The sequence below is a fragment of the Accipiter gentilis genome, chromosome 1 (genome assembly GCF_929443795.1).
Source record: "Accipiter gentilis chromosome 1, bAccGen1.1, whole genome shotgun sequence".
Lineage (NCBI taxonomy): Eukaryota > Metazoa > Chordata > Aves > Accipitriformes > Accipitridae > Astur > Astur gentilis.
In genome coordinates this window covers 12,177,174-12,194,970 of record NC_064880.1, presented here as the reverse complement: position 1 = coordinate 12,194,970, position 17,797 = coordinate 12,177,174, and the positions used below count along the sequence as shown (strand labels likewise).

At 43.9% G+C, this 17,797-nt stretch overlaps 1 protein-coding gene across 3 annotated transcripts in view; it reads right to left on the bottom strand.

The window, feature by feature from the left end:
- The window catches only part of HDAC4 (histone deacetylase 4), a 264,285-nt gene extending 256,267 nt beyond the window's left edge, over positions 1-8,018 (bottom strand). For all 3 annotated transcript variants that reach the window (XM_049806725.1, XM_049806715.1, XM_049806707.1), the window contains exon 1: positions 7,907-8,018. The gene's annotated coding sequence lies outside the window, so the exon portion shown is untranslated. The remainder of the gene's footprint in view (positions 1-7,906) is intronic.
- Between the last annotated feature and the right edge of the window lie 9,779 nt (positions 8,019-17,797).

Sequence of the window (17,797 nt, the reverse complement as noted above, 5' to 3'; positions counted from 1 at the left end):
CCTAATACTTCAAACAACAGTCTCTTTCTGAATACTTGTTGGGAACAGCATACAACAGAATTAATTCATTGTTTCAGGGTTACATTTTGGATCCTTTTCTTGCAGCGATGCATACAAGACAGAAATTTTTGTCAACACACCACCAGAACTAACCTCAACATCTTTCTACTGAGCAAAAGCAACGTAAGCTATTTTAGCATATTAGCAAAATGCAACACAGTAGAAGTATGTTAACTGACTAAAGATAACGTTGCAAAAGCTACAAGTTTTTATTGAAGTAAAATGAAAACTCAAACAGGAAGACAACTTGGAAAACACTAAGGGAAAGAGGAATAGGGTAATGTACTCATCTACCTTTAATCTGCAAGAGCAGATTTGAATAACTGCTTATTCAACATGAAATGCTCAAAGACATTAGCGCAGACGCAGCTGTGACACTACACCTTCCTACTAGGGTCCTCGTGTGCAATCACAGAGAAGACAAAGCAGCACCAGTTCAGGCAAGTACAACACCCTGCAAAATCTTGCACACCAGTACTAGCCACAGGCCAGTTATGAATAACTGCTATTTCTCAAATTTAAGTTAATGCAAATTATATCAGCAAACTAATGCCATCATGTGCATTTGACAAATGAAATTTGATTTTACATAGAAAGAGCCACAGTATACTAATGTTCACAGAATTTAAGGGTAATTAAGTCTTACTGACAGACACCTCATTAAAGCACCAGTTCTTCAGAAAAATTAATAAAGTGAATTATTTCCTACACGTGAAATATCACAATTCTTCACTACTCATAAAAGATAAATGGAATTAAGGTCAATTGGATGTCAGTGTTCACCAGAATGAGAGGGACACACTTAAAAAGACCATTTAAAACAATACATTGCTACACTGCTAGCACCCAATCTGAGATGTTAATCTTCTATACATTATTTTATCCTATAATTGCAAAAAACAAAACCCTTACAATACAATTCTTCATCCAACAGCTTACTGGCTTGTTATAAAACGTACAGATACAAATGTCCAGGAAAGGTTTATGGGAGATGAAACTTGAAAGAAAACAAGAAAGTGAACACAGCAACAAACCCAGACACGACAGCCAGATTGTACCCAAGGCGGAGTCTTCAATTTGCCATTTCAGCAAGTCGTATCTGCAACATGGAGAGCTGAAAAACTTGCCAAATGTCTTCCTAGACATCATCACCTCATGGGCAACACAATGCCAGAGCAACACTTTGTCATGTCTTATGCATTTGTCTAAATTACTGCAGTGATGCCCCAAAGAAAGGAGCTCTTCCTTCCTCAGATCTTGGATAAACCATATTAGCTGCACACATCGCCTTCAGCCTCCAGCTCCTCCCAACACATCTCTGGCTCCTTTCTGGTCCCCAACCAAACTAAATGGCTGTCTCAGAGGACTCTTAGGGTTAAAAAAAAAAAAATATTACAAAACCTTATCTTGACCAAAACAGAAAGAGGTTTCTCAGTAGCCTAAGATCCAATTTTAAAATTGCAGCTTTTTGGTTTTTAAATACTTCTTGTATGAGGAACAAAGGTTCAATCATTTGATGAGGGCAGACGGCTAAGCGTGCCCATGACCACAAGTCAACACACATTCCTCTACACTAGTAGATGGCAATTTGAAGTAGATTTTAATCAAGCTCTTCTGAGGTAATATCCAATAGGAAAACATGAAGGGGGAAAAAAAAAAAAAATGAAGTTGATCAAGATGTGTCTAGTAATGAATGCCATGAAAAAAAGGCCTTAATTTTTATAGAGGAAGGCCAAACTGTAATTTCTTGCAAAGGGAAAACCACAGAAGCTTTCCAAGAGATTTTACAGTCTTTTCCTAATTGTTCCCTTTTTCAACATCATTATGCAACCTCTGTGTGCTTTCCTGCTTCTCTACCCCCCTTATTTTACCCATTTACCCTTCCCCCCCAACTTCTACTAAATTTTGTGAGGCAGCTCCTTTAAGATAGCCAGAAATACAGTGCATATTTGTCTCTTCTCCTCCTCTCAGTTTAAACTGCCCAAGTCTTTCCGGTGAAGAAGCATTGCCCAAAATCTGCTTGCTATTCAAGCAGTTCTGGCAATGACAAGCATCACTTCATGAATCATCTGTTATATATTGCCTTATCAACATGGTCCACTGCAGGATAAAGTAAACCTGGCCCACTTCAGTTTTCTGCATAACACAATCAAAATGCAAGTGGCATTAATTACAAGAGTGGTCTGAGGAGTTCCCTCTACCAAGGACTCAAATATAGAGACAACATATATGAGAGACAATCTAAATCAAAATGCTAAGACGCATTTCCTCTCCCACCACGCACAGCTTTTCCTTTAATTTTTTAGAAGACTGTTTACCCCTTTTAATAGTTAACAATATTGCCACATTTCTAATTATTAAAGCAGGCACCTTTAGTGTTTCTGCTGTTTCTCAGCTTAAACAATTTGAGACAAAATCATGTATTTTCATGGTTCCCCCCCACCTCCCCAGACCTCTGAGATCAGCAAGCTGAGGAGAACCAGGTTCCTTTCATTGCTTTGGAGCCATTGGTATGCTTGGACCTGTGGAATCGGGAAGCAAAAATGAATGGAAAACAGAAGCTATCCATTAGGGAAGTGGACTCAAAACTGAAAAGCAATTTTGAATTCAGTGATAAGACACATCCTGTCAGCTTCTCTGTCCAGTAAAACACGCTTCTACAAAAGCAAAAACTCAAAGGATTCTAGCAGGAGTCTGATAAAATTTGAACCCAATGGCTGGCCTTCTAGACTAGGTAGCAGGATCCAAAAAGATCACAGAAAAGCAATAGGATAACTGGCAACAAGCTAAAGGTGAACTGGAGGAGCAATGAAGTAGATGACACCGTCAAAGAAGCCAGCAAGAAGAGTCAAGAATACTTGGCAAATATTTAATTCATGTCATTACCAGTGTCCAAATAATATGTTCAATTAATATTTCTTGGTGGCTTGTGACAAGCTCTGCCATTTGGAACAGGCTAGCAACAGATACTATTCAGCAAATAAACTGTTCTGGTAATATTACCGTGTGTACTCAACCATAGATGTAAGACAAGTAAAAATATGGTCCCAAGGGTTTGGGGGTTTATATTATAGATATACACACACACAATGCCAAGGAGTATTTATTTCCAGTAAATATAAATACATACAATGCCAAGGAGTGTAACAGAATCACTTCTTTAACTGGAAGAGGACACCAAAGAAATGTTTTAAGCCCAAGATTAAGCTGGCACAGCTGGACACTGAGGATTCAGGTTTTCAAACCCTGAAGAGAGCACCACGTTAGCACACACTTACACCACTTAACCCAGACAAGACACATGCTAGACTTGAGAAAACACGAAGACAACTAGTTACTGTGACCTTACAAAGGTACGGTATGGCATGCAAGCATTAGAGGAACGCTTCAAGCAATCCAAAAGTGTCAAAAATGAAGACAGTAGTCTTTCAGTGGAGCATGCACAGTATTCAGCTGATCAAGAACATAAACACCCCGCATTAAATTGCCAGTTTGCCCTTCTTAAGTTAAGGCTGTGTAATGAGTTTTAAGAGACACAACATACTAACTCCTTTTAACACAAGTTATTTGATAAGCACATTTGTGAACAAACCATTTTAAAAGCTCTTGCCTATTCTCAGCTCTGGAAGATGAAAGAAATTTGGCCTAGAATATTTGATCCTATCACATACTATATATTTGGTGGCAAGGTTTTGTCTCGACACTTTGTTTTAAATGTGTTTGGGCACCTTCACATATAGAGTAGCTTCCCCAGACCTGAAACCTACAAATGATCCTAGAGGGCAAGTTTCTGAACCACAGATACACTTTAAGGTGGCTTTAAAAAGTCTATCCCCCAGAAAGCACAAAACCATTTCAAAGAGAGATTAAGAGGTCAGTCTAATCTAAAACCATGGGCTCCTGCTCAATTTCAGCCTTTATTTTTAACAAGTCCTACTCCTCACCCTTGCAGTTCAACATGTGACTTAAGGTTGAAGACTGAGATCAACCCCACCTTTTCAGCAGTCTATAAAGAGGCAGCTCCTGTGCTTCCACCTCTGCCCATGGTAGAAGGCAAAGAGCAAAACGAGCACTCACCATGGGAGCAGGTCACACTTGCTCAAGCTGCTGCTTTCGAGGAGCATGCAAACCACAAGGCAGGCAAGCTACCTGTTCATGGAGAAAGCAGAAAGACCTGACAGGTTGGACAGAGCTTCCTTCCAAAACCATTCATAATCTAACACAGGTCCATGGGACCTGCAAACCTTTTGCAATCCAGACACTCCAAGGGTTCAGGAGGCAGCCTGGAGTTCAAGCCCCTGAGGATCTGAGCAAAATCTTTTCTTCAAGACACTGCAACCCACATCCACCTAAATATCTTTTATCAGCTCCTGTTACTAGGTAACTTCTGAAGAAGTTCATCAATCTTCAGGTGTCTGTAAAAACATCATTCCTAGTTTAAAAAAAACAAACTTGTTTTAAGTGCATTGTTGTTTTCCCCTTTTCTGCATTAATGGGTCGCTGCCTGTGAAACATGAGCACAGCAAAGCAGAAAGTTGCATCTTGACCAACACAAATATTAACATATGCACAAAACTACTTTTTCTTCTTTTATTCTTTTTGCTAGCAAGTCACCATCAAAAGGCAAGCAACAAATGAAACTAACTTCCACTAAGGAGTTCACCTGCATCACACATCAGGACCTTGGTGTACTCAACCTGCTATCTCCTAAACTGGGGCTGATGGACACTGCCTGGGCTTCTCAAGAACTTCTTCACCGCTTTCTCTTGGTGCTGACCACAAGTTCAATAGCTCGCACCTGCCAGTCGTCTTCTACTTCAGGACAGTCAGTTGGAGATTGCACTACACGAACACAGACTGCTCAACAAACATTTCCTCCCAAAGGAATAAAAGCTTTCATGCCACACATATGCTTTTCTTTCAGGCCTCCATCCCGTTAAGTAAATGACAAATTCCTCTGGTATTCTGAGGTAATTTTCGAAATGCATTTCATGCATTTTCTAATCTGTCCGCTTTCTAAAGCCAAGTCCTGAAACAAAACCAAGGAAATTATAGGATGGCAAAGTTAAATTTTAAAGATTTAAAGATTCTGGGATTATTTTTTTTTCCCCTAAGTTCAGACAACCAAGGGCACAGCTTAATATCAGCAACGGAAATCTGTCAGAGGCACATGCTAAAACATGCCATCCAAACATGAAGAAAAGCATAGAATCCTGGAAAGCCGTGTCTTACACATTTCGCTTTATACAGAAAATCTGCAGTCGCTAAAACTTACTCTTTCTAACTGGGTGGCATTTTACATTTCCAAATGTAATTGAGTGAACATGTTGCCATGGATACAGTAGGATTCTGCAATAACTTTGTTGCCTTGTAATTGCTGTATATTTGTATACAAGCAGCTGAGCTTTCTTAATTCAATGCCCTCTTAACTCTTTCAGAGAGGCTGCGGAGCGACAATGGCAGCTTTTAGGCTGAAAACACCATACAGCGGTGGTGGAAACATCAGAAACGATTAAAACTCAGTGCCGCGACAGACCGCATTACAAAAAAAAAAGAAACCTTGCCAAGAACCAGATTATTATATAAACTTCAGAGCTCCTTAGCTTTTAAAAAACGTTGCCGTTAAAAAAAGTCCAATTCAGATAATTAACTCCAGGTAGCTTTTGGCAACAACCGAAAGCACTTTGACGGCAGCGAATACAGCACAAGTCCCATTTATTGACAGTACATAATACCAGTAAATCAAAATGCAATGGCAAGGAGATTATTCACTCAACGGTGAAATTCACTGTAGCACGGAGGGCCAAGATAATGCTTGCTCCATCTCTTCAGTCTCAAATTAGCATTATGAAGACAACAGAATACAGCTGTTGGAAACAAGCACGAAATAAAGCTGCCTGGATATCCCTGTTGAGAAGAAATGGAGAACACCGGAGAGCACCTATACCCCGCTCCACCACCCTGAGCTACACGCCCCATCCCAGATTTACAAGCGATTTTCACATCCTGAATCCACCCACACCTTTCCAACACAGATCCCACTTCTTCGGAACATTTTTAGACCTGTAATCCAGTCTGGAATATCAGGCAAGCCTGTAACATGAAATCCACTCCTATGGCCAGAAAACAAGCGGTTAAGGTGACAAGCCTAATTTATGCAAATCTTCCAAAGCAGGCTATTGACAAGCAAACAACCAAAAAAAAACCAAACCACCTTCCACTACCACTAAATGCGTGCACAAAACAATTACGCAAGTGTTTTGAATAAAGGGCAGGTTTACTTCCCTTTAAATGGTCCTCGGCACTGAGCTATAATGTCAAATAATTGTTATGTAAATACGTTTGCTTGCTTAAGATGTCATGCTGCCTTCCATGCCACAAACACTCAAAAGATAACATTTAAGGAGCCGAGGGATTGCACAGCATCTTTCCTGATAAATTCCTGCAGCAAAACCCACACACAACCGCTCAGCAACACCTCACTTCGCGCTCCTCCGAACGCACTATATTTTTCTTTTTGCTGTTGTTGTTGTCCATTTATCGTTGCACGAACCAACGCTTCGAGGCGGCACACGCAATTTATTCACCACCAGCTCCCCAAAAGGCGTATTTTTATTTTTTTTTTTTTTTTGGGGGGGGGGGGGGGGCGGGAAGGGGGGAAAGCCGTAGCCTGTGGCCGAGGACGGAGCCCTGCCTCGGCGTGGACCTGTCATTTTCCCTTGCAGCCCGACGTTATCTCAGAACTTCCAAAAAGCGCGGGGATGCTGAGGAGAATACCCCTTCTTTTCTCCTCCTGGTTACAAAAAAAAGCCATTTTTCATGATTTCCTTCGGAGGGGGGTGGTGCCCGGGGGTCGGGACGACCTCCCTGGCCCAGCCCGGGAGCCGCTGCCCCGTCAGGCAGCCCCGGCCCCGGCGTGAGGCGCACTCCGGCGGGGCCGCGGGCGCAGCCGGCCCCCACAGAAACTTTCCCCAAGTCCCACGTTATTCCCGGGGCGGGGGAAGAACCGACCCCGGGCCGCGGCCCGCTCGGCGCCGCAAGGGCCCCGACACCGCGGGCGTCGCCCCCGCCGCAGGGCCGCCGCGCCCGCCCCGCCGCACCGGCCAGCGCCCGCGTCCCGCCGCTCCCGGGCCCACGCCCTCGCCACAGCCCCCGGCCCGGCCGTCGCCCGCGGCACTCACCGCTACCCGCATCGCTCCCCGCCGAGCCCCGCGCAGCACCGAGGCGGCGGCGGCGGCGCTGCTCGCCGGGGGGGGGGGGGGGGGGGGGGGGGAGTTGGGGGGGGGGGAGGAGGGGAGGAGCCGCGGCGGCCGGGGAGGGGAGGGGCGGGGCGAGCGAGGGAAGGGGCGGGGCTCTCCGCAGCGCCGGCCCCACCCGCCTCATTCACAAAAACGCGAGCGGCGGGGAGGCCCGGAGCGCTGAATGGGCGGGAGCGCTGCCCGTCACGCCCCCCTCTCCCCGCCCACCGCGCCGCTACGCCCATGCCGAGTGATGGCGCACGGCCGCCCCGCCCCGCCAAGCGCGCCGCCCAATCGGCGCGCGGCAGGAGCCTCCGACTGGCTCAAATCCACCCGCCACTGCCGCACGGACGAATCCGATTGGCGCCCGCAGCTGCCCATCATCTCCCCCTCCGGAACCCTCCGCGCTTCACGGTCGGAGCACAGAGGGAAAGGAGCCGCGCGCCGCCGATCCCTTTAAGAACCCGGCGGCCAGGAGAGGCCCCGCCGCAATTAAAAGCCGGCGGGCAGAAAAGCGCGAGGCCTTAAAGGGGCCGCGGCGCGGCCAGCCGGGGGCGGCGCGGGGCGGCCCGGCGCGGGATGGAGGCGGCGGGGCGCCGCGTACTGACCTGGATGGCGGCGGGCGAGGCGGGGAAGCCGTGCGGTGATGGCCCCGGCGCGGAGACCGCGGCGCGCGCGCCACCAACGGACTCAGCCCGTGACGGGATCCGCCATCTTGGAATTTTTAGATGGAGAGTCACGTGGTGCAACCATTTTTCCCCCCGGCCAATCAGGAAGCGCGGTTTATTTATAGCCACAGCTCCCTCGTCGTTTCCCCCCCCCCCCCCCCCCCCCCCCCCATCATCCCGACGGGGAAAAGGGAACCAATGAGGCCACGCCCCGGCCCCGCCTCGTAGCGCGCGGCCCATCGCCTAGGCGACGGCGCGGGCCGAGGGGGAACTCAGGCCGGCGTCCGCCATGTCGGCGGCGGGCCCGCAAAGCCCCTCAGGGGGCGGCGGAGATGGGAGCCCGGAGCGGGATTTGGGTCTCCGAGGCCAGGCCGTGGTCCCCCCTCCTCGGCCTCGGAGGCCCAGGCGGGCAGGGAGCGGCCCGCCGGGGGCGAGCCGGGGCTGTGGTGGGGGGTTTGCTTAGCACCGTCCCTTCCCATGCGGTGACTTTGTCCTCGCCTCTCTGGCCGAGAACAAACCGTGCGTGTGGAAGGACTGGCGTGAAGCGAAGAGACCTCCGCGCAGGGCTGGGCAGCTCTTTCTAGAGAAGTCACGCAAGTGCGGCAGACTCCTCTTTTCCCCCCGTCTCTCCTTGAGCTGCTGCTGCCAGGCGTTTCCTCCGCAGTTTTGTCCGTATCTAGCAAGAGGTGGAAATGTCACAGAAAGAAAAACTCAAATCTAGATTGATTTGGCTATGGGAAACATCAGGTGGAGGGCGGAACTTGTAGAGAAACGACTCCAGGTGACGCATTCTTCTGAAGTTAATTCTTTCGTTTGTAACAAGAAAAGCTACGCGTTCTTTTGTCTTCTTTCCTTAGGTACTGTGACATATCTGATACTACGGATTTTTTTGATTCTCAGGACACTAATGGAGGTGGATTGAGTAGAAATACCATAGAACATGCAAGCCACCATAGATACATAGTATTTTAATAGAACATGAAACTTTTTGTGTCAGTTTTCCGAATCCAAGATTCCACTCCCAAAATGTTATTTTTTTAATCCATCCAGTATCGCCAATAAAATATGGCTGCTGAGTACACTGCTTTTAATAGCAAGCAGATGAATCAAGATATAAAAACTGAAAAGGCAAAAGCATAGTTCAAAATCTTTGCAATCTTTGCCTGAATTACCAAGAGTGGAAAAAAAAATAATAAAAAGGAATTGTTCAGCATACTTACCTCTACCCGTGTTTTCCTAGCAACCATTCAATATTTAATTGATTTTTCTATTTTCTAAAGAATTACCCTATTGAACTGTCAAGTCTTCTCTAGCTGCATTTTCTTGATTGGCCAAGCTCATGGCTGGCACAACTCTCATTTCACTTACGTTTTGTTGTTTTACCTTTGACTAGCACAATGCCTGAAACTAAGAAGTCACGCTGCAAACATTCCCTATTGTGGGAAGCAAAATACCTCAGCATCTGTATTAGCTGGTACAAGAAAGCTCAGCTGAGGGATATCTGTGAGGCACGCTGATGGGAACATCCCGCCTGAGATGCATTAGGTAACCATCTCAGGCTTCACTGAAGAGATCGCCAATGGCCAAAGAAAGTCTAAGTCTCAAATGCCACGACATCAAATATTATTACTCCCTTTTTTGTGATGGCTGTTAACCTTTTTTTGAAGGTAAGCCACCATGGTTGTCCTAGAAAGAAGATGACCCCTTTTCTGGTGAAGGTGAAGGCCATCTACATGGTGTTCAAACCTCTCCTCTCCCATCCAAGGACAGCTAGAAGAGCATTCTTGTGCTTCACGTAGGTGGAGCCCTTGGCTTGCACAGAGTTAAAGGAGTTGATGGTACCAGCCCTGTGGGCACAGTGCTCTGCTTTCACACCTCTTGTAGCAGTCAGGGTCCTAGAGTGCAGTCACTGTGCCATACTCATAGCCCATTACATACATGGGGACTTCCCACTTAGCCTTCAAGGAGTTTCTTAACATCCTTGACTAAGACAATATGGAACATAACATTCCTATTTGTAGGCAGCCATCCCAGCACACTTCTGGTAGTTTTGATTAATTGGCTCTTGCTAAATTGTTTTTAAACTTCCAGATTTTCCTTAAAGAAAAATGAGCTCCTGTAGTTCAGCCATCTGGATTTACATAAATTCTGGGACCTGATGGGAATTGCTAACAACTTTGTCCCTCCGTCAAAATTTAACACTGCTCCTTTTTGGGTTGGTTTTTGTTTTTTTCTTTTTGAGATGTTCAGCAACTACATTTCCATTTGAAAGGGCCACCCATCTAAAAATCCGTGCCATATTGATCTGACCCCTACAGTTGCTTTTTTTCCCCACACTGTGAGCTCAGGTCTTGGCAGAGGTCAGAATTACTCTGACAGTTCCATCAGCAGTAGCATCCCATTAACTTAAGCTTCCCAGTCTTACTTTATTTTTAAGAGATTAATTTATTCCTGTCAACTTACAACAAACATTACACTTTGATTATTCTAAGCTTAAACATACAGGCAGCATGGCCTGCCTTGAAGAAGGCCTGAAGTTTTCAGCTATTATCCCTGCAATATGCACCGAAGAACACCACTGGCATGAAGAGCACCACTTCTGCATAAAGCTGAAGCTCTTTTTGTTTCATTTTTAGCTTATATTGGCTTGTGGGCTTGTTTGTTTGTTGTTCTTTGGTTGGTGAGGTTTTAGGTTTCCTCTATGGTTGTTCTGCTATCTTTATTCAGGGCCTGTTTGTGTGCTCACATGTGCGTATGTATGTAGGTGTGTATAAATAATCTTCTAAATTATTTTTAAGTGTCAAGAGACGTATGGATGTAAGTGCTTTAGGACTAGAAGTTTACTAATGCCAACTGTGTAGCTGACAAGGTAGTATTTGCAAAGGCTATGAGTTCCTCAGTGGATCTAATGATGGGTGGTCAGCGTAGAACTCCCCTGTGGCCAGCCAGGTGGCTGTCTGCCCTCTTGCAGCTCCCTTTTCTGGTACAGCTGGGAGACGCTTTCAACACCAGCATGGGTTACAACCAACGTTTTGCCTAAGTGGTCATTGCAGCTTCTAAATGTAACGGAGCCCAGAGGTACCCTATCTGTGTCCCCTACCCGCATCCCCTGTCCCCGTAACCTCAACTCTAAGGGTTGGATGTTGTACTGCAGACCCATTGTCTTGGCTACAAACTGCAGAGGCTACTTGCTTGGCCACATCAGTTGCCTCCAATGCTTTCTGCATTGCTGAAGTAGTTTCAAAAGAGGAAATGAGAAGAAAAATGTGCCCTAAAAGTTGTCATGGAGTGTAAGTTTTATCTTCAAAATTTGATTGATGCAGTACTAGTGGTTGTGGGTGTGAATATGTGTATCTATTAATATCCAGTCTAGGCTAACCTGTGCATAATGACAGAAAATTAAACCTTGTCATTGTTCATGTAAATTAGAGCTCAGAGATTAACAAGAAAAAGTATACTTCCTATATGTTAAATCCAACTGTATATAGCGTAGTCTGTTTTTACTGTAATTGCAGCTGAAAAATTTACTCAGAAGCCATTTGAAGTAAAAAATAAAAATTAAAAAAAAAATTGGCAGAGCTAATTCATAAAGACTTAAATAAAATGCAATTACAGAACTTCCCACCTACCTCCACCTCATCTTTAGCTGAACTCTACTTCTTGTTTGTCAGGAATGGCTCCATTTTTCGTGTTCTTAAGTAGGAAACAGCCATCACAACACTCCAGCTAATTTTCCTCTCTAGTCAAATGGATCTGGTGAAAGTAAAATAGGGTGCCTCAGCTTTCCACTCTAATCCTGCCTCTCCCATCACCTCTGTGGTCAAAAAAAGAGTATCAAGTTAGGAAGCAAGCCAGCAAGAACTTCCTCTAGAGCCTAGCCACTGAAGAGCTACTCCAAGTGCCAGTGCCACTTGCTTCTTTAGAGAGGGTCAAGCCTAGACACAAGTTTCTACCTGGTAAGTGCTTTTTCTTCTTCTTCCTGATCAGATAGTTGCCATCATTGCTCTCCCTTGGTATTTCTTTCCCGCCAGCCACCCTTCTTTGCTTTATCTCCCACTCCCATCTGTTCTGCAGCCTTCCTACAGCACACTTATTTACTCCTTTCTGCCATCAAAAAAAAAAGAAACCCCAACAAACCAACCAGACTTAAGACACAGCTGTAATGGAACAGAGAATGTTAAATTTACATCACCCCACTCCTGTGTTTTCCTCTGGCATACCTTTTTTTTGGTGGTTTTTTTTTTTTTCCTGCTGAATATTCTTCAGCTGGGACTCCTTGTATCTTCATACAATACTCTTGCAGGGAGAGACTTCTCTTTTTTGCTATGCTGCAAAATCTGTCTTCTGTGCAGAACAGTCCTGTCCAGCTTAATGTGAGCTGTAAAGGAGAACAAGGTGGTTCTCCTCCACTTAAGGGAGTGCCTGTTGAGACTGAAGAAGCCTGTATTTGGCTGCAGAAGCTATTTTTCCAGCTTGTCCACAGACCCAACACTTCATCAAGTATTCGTCACTCAAAGACTGAAAAGCTTAAATTCTGAAGCATTAAGAGCCAGTCTCTAAGAAATGAGTTCTTGCTGTTGTCTTGGACAAACTCAAGTCACTGTCCCCAACTTGGAAAAAAAAAAAGCTAGTGGAGTTCAAAGTAAAGGTCACGATGTAAAATTTTCTCTCCTCTTCATATTTATGCTTTTTAAAAATCCTTCCATCATATGTGCCTTTTCTCAATTTATACTCTTTATTTCAGTAATATCAAATACAACACGATGTCACCAAATGCAAGAATTGGTGACAGTAGATTAGAGAGCCACACAACAGGCAGCACTGACTTCCCATGCTGGAGGTTTGGTGGAGGCTTGGTGCAACGCAGCTGGAAACACAACTGCGTGTTTGCCACAGAGATGTCAGGTAGCTTAGCTCCAGCATGTTCTGCACCTGAATTACACCTGGAAATAGCCATGCTGTGCAGCCCGGATAGCAGGGGCAACAGCTTTCTTTGAGCTGCAGTTAGGGAAAGTCATGTTGCCGCTGTTCGAAAAGTAAATCTAAGGAAGACATAAGCTGAAAAAGTAGAAAACTTACTGAAAAAGTTTACATATGAAGACTGCTAGTGAAGATACATGGGATTGTCATGGCAGTCATTCTATCATAAGTACAATAAACTCTTTAAATAAGTTTCCTTGCTAAATCTTGTTTTGAACAATTTTTGCTGCATTTTATAAACTCTGTATTTAGTTAGCACTAAGAGGTATGGTCTCAGCTGTGTTATATAGAGAAGAAATGTTCTGCAGCCATTACAAACCACTGTCCCAAAGTTCTTAGAGTGTCATCATCCTTCTTGATTAAACTGAAGAGTTAAAATTACAAAAGAAATCTCTTTTTCCTCTCAATTGTTTTTTTTTGGTTCAGTCAATTTTAGTGGCACGCTAAGGCTTAAATTTAGACATAAACGAGAAGTCTAAAATTAATATATAATCTTTGTGAAGCTGAGGCTATAATAATTGTTGGATACACTTAGTTTACAAATGATTGTTTTCCAATTCTTAATATTAAAAAAAAAAAAAAAAGGAAAATATTTGTTATTTATTTCCTTGAATTTTCATCCATGGCAGCTGCTGGGAGAAAAGTGTGTGTCTCTACAGTGGGAACCTTAGAGGAAATATTGATTCATTTTTCTATTCTGTCTCTTTACACCGGCAGGGGAGGGGGGGGAAGACATCCTGCATGATACAGGGTGAAAAACAATTAAAATCTAAATAAATGTAAGAAAAAAAAACTGATGAAAAAAGCAACAAGTTACTTTTTCAATAAAAAATTTATGCAGTCTGGCCCCTGGGTGTTGGTTTTAAGTGAAGATATTGACTTCCAGCTGAATGACGAGTAGAATATTTTTCTACTGAAATATTGATAGTAGATTACACTAAACCACAAACTATCTCCATAAAGCCCATCATTTCTAATCCTAATGGTGTTTTCTTTCCCTTGGATGACTACTACATTCATGATATGATGGCTTTATTCTATCTGGGGGAAAAACTTTTTACCATATAGCTAAATTAACTTGTCAAAAGACTTCAAACTTCGGAAGCTTTTACAGCTCAATTCAAAGCTATTATTCAAGATTGAATGAGAAGGCTATGGACTGTAAAAGCTGGCAAAAAATAAATTTCACAAGCATTCACAAGTTGAATGGAATACTTACTTTTTGTTCAGGTTGTGTGTGTTTCATTGAGCTGTCTCAGAATAGCTGTATTTTGCCTATAACCCCCTTGCTCTGCAAAGAAAGGCAGAATGCTTTTTTCTGCTGCTCTTGAAGCTGTGACCCAGTGCATGCTCTTTCACACACGCTTGGTTATATTTAGTTTGTGCCAACCTAAATAAGTGTCAACCAGCTCTCCAAAAATGTGGGGAGCACAAAAGAGAACAGCTAGCCGCTAAATTGAGGCAGAGCAAGAACACAATTAAAACTTATTTTTATCCTTTTCTTTTAAAATAAGATCATAGAGTATCTTGCAGTCAGCTACAGCTTTCTCATGCAAATAGAAATGCCTGGCTTCAAGAGCAGCAACTGCCTTTAAGGAGAAGCAACTTTCAGATTTTACAGACAAGTAGCAGCTGGCAAAGCTGATACTTGGAGCCTTTACTTTCGCAGATCCAATCTACTTTGGGACAAAGCTTGAATAAAAAACCGAGCCAACAATTACAGCCCCCAAAAACGAACCCAGGGCTCTTAGACCCAGGATTCTGTGGGAGAGTGTGCAAATAGATTCACAGGCAAAGGATGTGGCAGAATGGGATCCGTAATGGCCGGCATGGCGAGTGGCCTGAATTCAGCATGTTCTCAATGCAGCTGCCTGTAGCTGGTCTATGGGGAATCCTGAGCACAGAAGCAAGTCTTAAATACATCTTGTCACTAAGGCCTGCAGGGAGGTTCTGCCATTCACTTGGGACCCACAACTCACTCTCTCATTCAAAAACTGAATTAGAGGCACTTCAGGTTTTTTAGAGATGCCTAGAGCTTGCAGCATTTTAATGTGTTCAGAGCACACACCCACGAAAGGAGGGGGTCCAACTTCACTTCCCTCTTCTGCCTGGCAGGTTCCTCCTCCATAAATGACTGTGATCATGATGGCACAGGATAATATCCCTCCTGCTGTGAAGGCAGGCCACCGAGCAGAAGGATGTGCAGGATGAATGAGGTGAGAGAGGAGGCAAGATGTTAAGTTCCTTAGCCACTAAGCTATGGAGAGGTTTGAGAAACATTTAGGTTCTGGAACACCATCTGAATTTAGGCTGGTGTTGACAGGATCAGCAGCATAGCATCAAGATGTTTTGGGGAGGAGTGAATAGCTGCATTCATAATAAGGTAGCAATCTCCTGAAGCTTGAGGAAGAGCATTTTTGAACTTAGGTTACTAAACGAAAGCTAACTATATTACTGGATCTGGCCTTTTTCCTGTAAGTTCCTTGGTCCTGCATCTGTAAAGTAGGAATATTATTGTTTTCCTTCCTAAGAACAAGATGAGGATATATGCACTGGGATTTCTCACCCATTAGTGGGAGACCTGCAGATACAAGTGAGGCAGCAGGGCATCAAAAAACTCCCAGACCATCACCAGGCACTTTTGTGATTCCATGGAAGAAGGAAAACTTTAGGCTGTGGCAAACTAATAAAGCTGCTGACAATTTCTGCCTACTGTAGCTCTATTCCATTAAAAGCAAATGGCAACTCAAGTATCTGTCACAGCTGTACAAGATCAATAAACATAGATTCTCTTTTGACTTCTGTACTGCTACATGTTGACGTTATCACTGCTTAGTTCTGTCCGCTGGTTGTAGGCAGCCACTTGACATCAATGCTGAAGAGCATGCTTCAGTCAAAGCCCCATAAGGCACGAGGTTTATTTTATGCACACTGAAGCCAAGACCAATCCAGATACAAAGTACATCAAGAGTGCCCAGGGGCAGGAGCTTGGTGCTGCTCAGGCATAAATCGTGTTTTGTGAGACATGGGGTTTTTTGACCAAGGTCCGGAAGAGAGGATGATTTCAGTTTTAAGGAGTTGAGACTAAAAGGAGCACTGATAGATGATGTGTGGGGGTAAAGCTGCACGGACCTTTCAAATTCCCAATTTCTTCCTCCTCCGTTTTGTTTTTCTAAGGGTTATTCAACCTCGTTTCATATGGACCACAGCTTTCTTATTTAGAGTCCATGCATTTCCTGAACACCTATATCTATTAAAAGGCTTGGGCAGCTGTGTTTTGCACTTGGCAAAACCTCAGTCATCTTGTTTTCCCTTTCCTATGACAAAACCAAAACCACAGCTAGTTTTGGATTTGAACCCACTATGAAGTACTAAAAGACCTCAAATTTTCTATATCTGCTTATGGAGGAGCAATCACTGTGGTGTATCAGCTTTTCAGATCAAACCTTCCTGTTGCACATCCAACAAAGAAGGGGCAAAAAGATGGGCACAGAAAGGAGGAATACAGAAACAGAGGTGTCAACCTGGCACACTCAGAAAGCAGAGCATTAGATGAAATATAGCAAGGAGCAAGATCCATTCTTGCTGAATATACCTGAATGCGCTCACATAAATAATCCAGAAAATTTCTGAAAGTTTAAGTCTGGAGCTCACACTGGGAGGCTGCCTGTGGATGTATAGGTCTTGTGTTGAAACATGTCATCTGCAGATCATTCCTGTAGCACTGGTTCAGCTCTTTATGCAGGGACACAGAGGCATCTAAAGAGGGAAAATGCTCAGATCCATATCTCTCCTCTTTAAAATTTTTTTCCTAATGCTTGTTCCTTACCTGTTGTATCTTAAAAACTTGTGTCCGTTACAAGCACTTTCACCGAGTTCTTAAAAACCATCACAGCGGATCCATAGCGTGCCAACAGAAGTACAAGTGTCCAGAATAGCAACAGTGAAATGGGCTTGTGGAAAATGGTATCAAAATCATGAAAGGAATGTCTTGAAAATCTGAAGAGTTATACTCAGACCCTGTTTGCCACTATTAAATAATTGGGTGGGACTTTTGAATCTAGCACTCTCATTGGCAGATATGTAAATAGAAAGCTAAGACACGAGTATTCCGCCATTAATGTTAAAAATAAAATTTAGAATGTATTATGACGAGAGGTCAGAAGAGTCAAAACCTCTGCAGCCCTAGAAATGTCTGTGTGTGTGTCTATAAAACATGAGCAGAAAGGAGAGTTACTTCTCTCTTCCAGGATCACTAGGCAAGATCAGGCCTCCAAAAGAACCGGAGGTCCCTCTAGCTTTCTTCCACAAAAAAAAAAGGAAGAAAAAAAAGCAGACTTCACGTTCTGAAAAGAGCAGATAGCAGAAACCCCATGGTGCCATGGACTACATTTACAGAAAGAACTGAATGGGATAGTGTGGAAACTAAAACTGAAGAGTTGTTTCAAAAAGCTGCAAGGCAATAGAGACCAACCCAGAAATGGAATGTAAGTAATTGAGATACAGATCAATAATACCTACACTGCTTAATAAGTACTGTATATTTTTCCTTTTGGAACGGGAAGAGTTTGCAATAGGTACCTCTACAGATGATGTTGCAATGGGACATGTCTGTATCGTTCCAGTAGAATTGGTTTAGGTCGTTCACACTGCGATACACTGGCATCTGAAGAGACAAGACACACAGATCTTCATTCACCCTTATCAGGAGCTTCCTATCAGGTTAGCAGGTGGCCTGTTGTGTATTAAAGACTCAGTTATGAGCACTGATGGGAACTTTTCAAACATCACACGTTAGCAGGCTAATATGGATAACCTCTAGGAAAGCTACTGGACTGTCTGGGAAACATG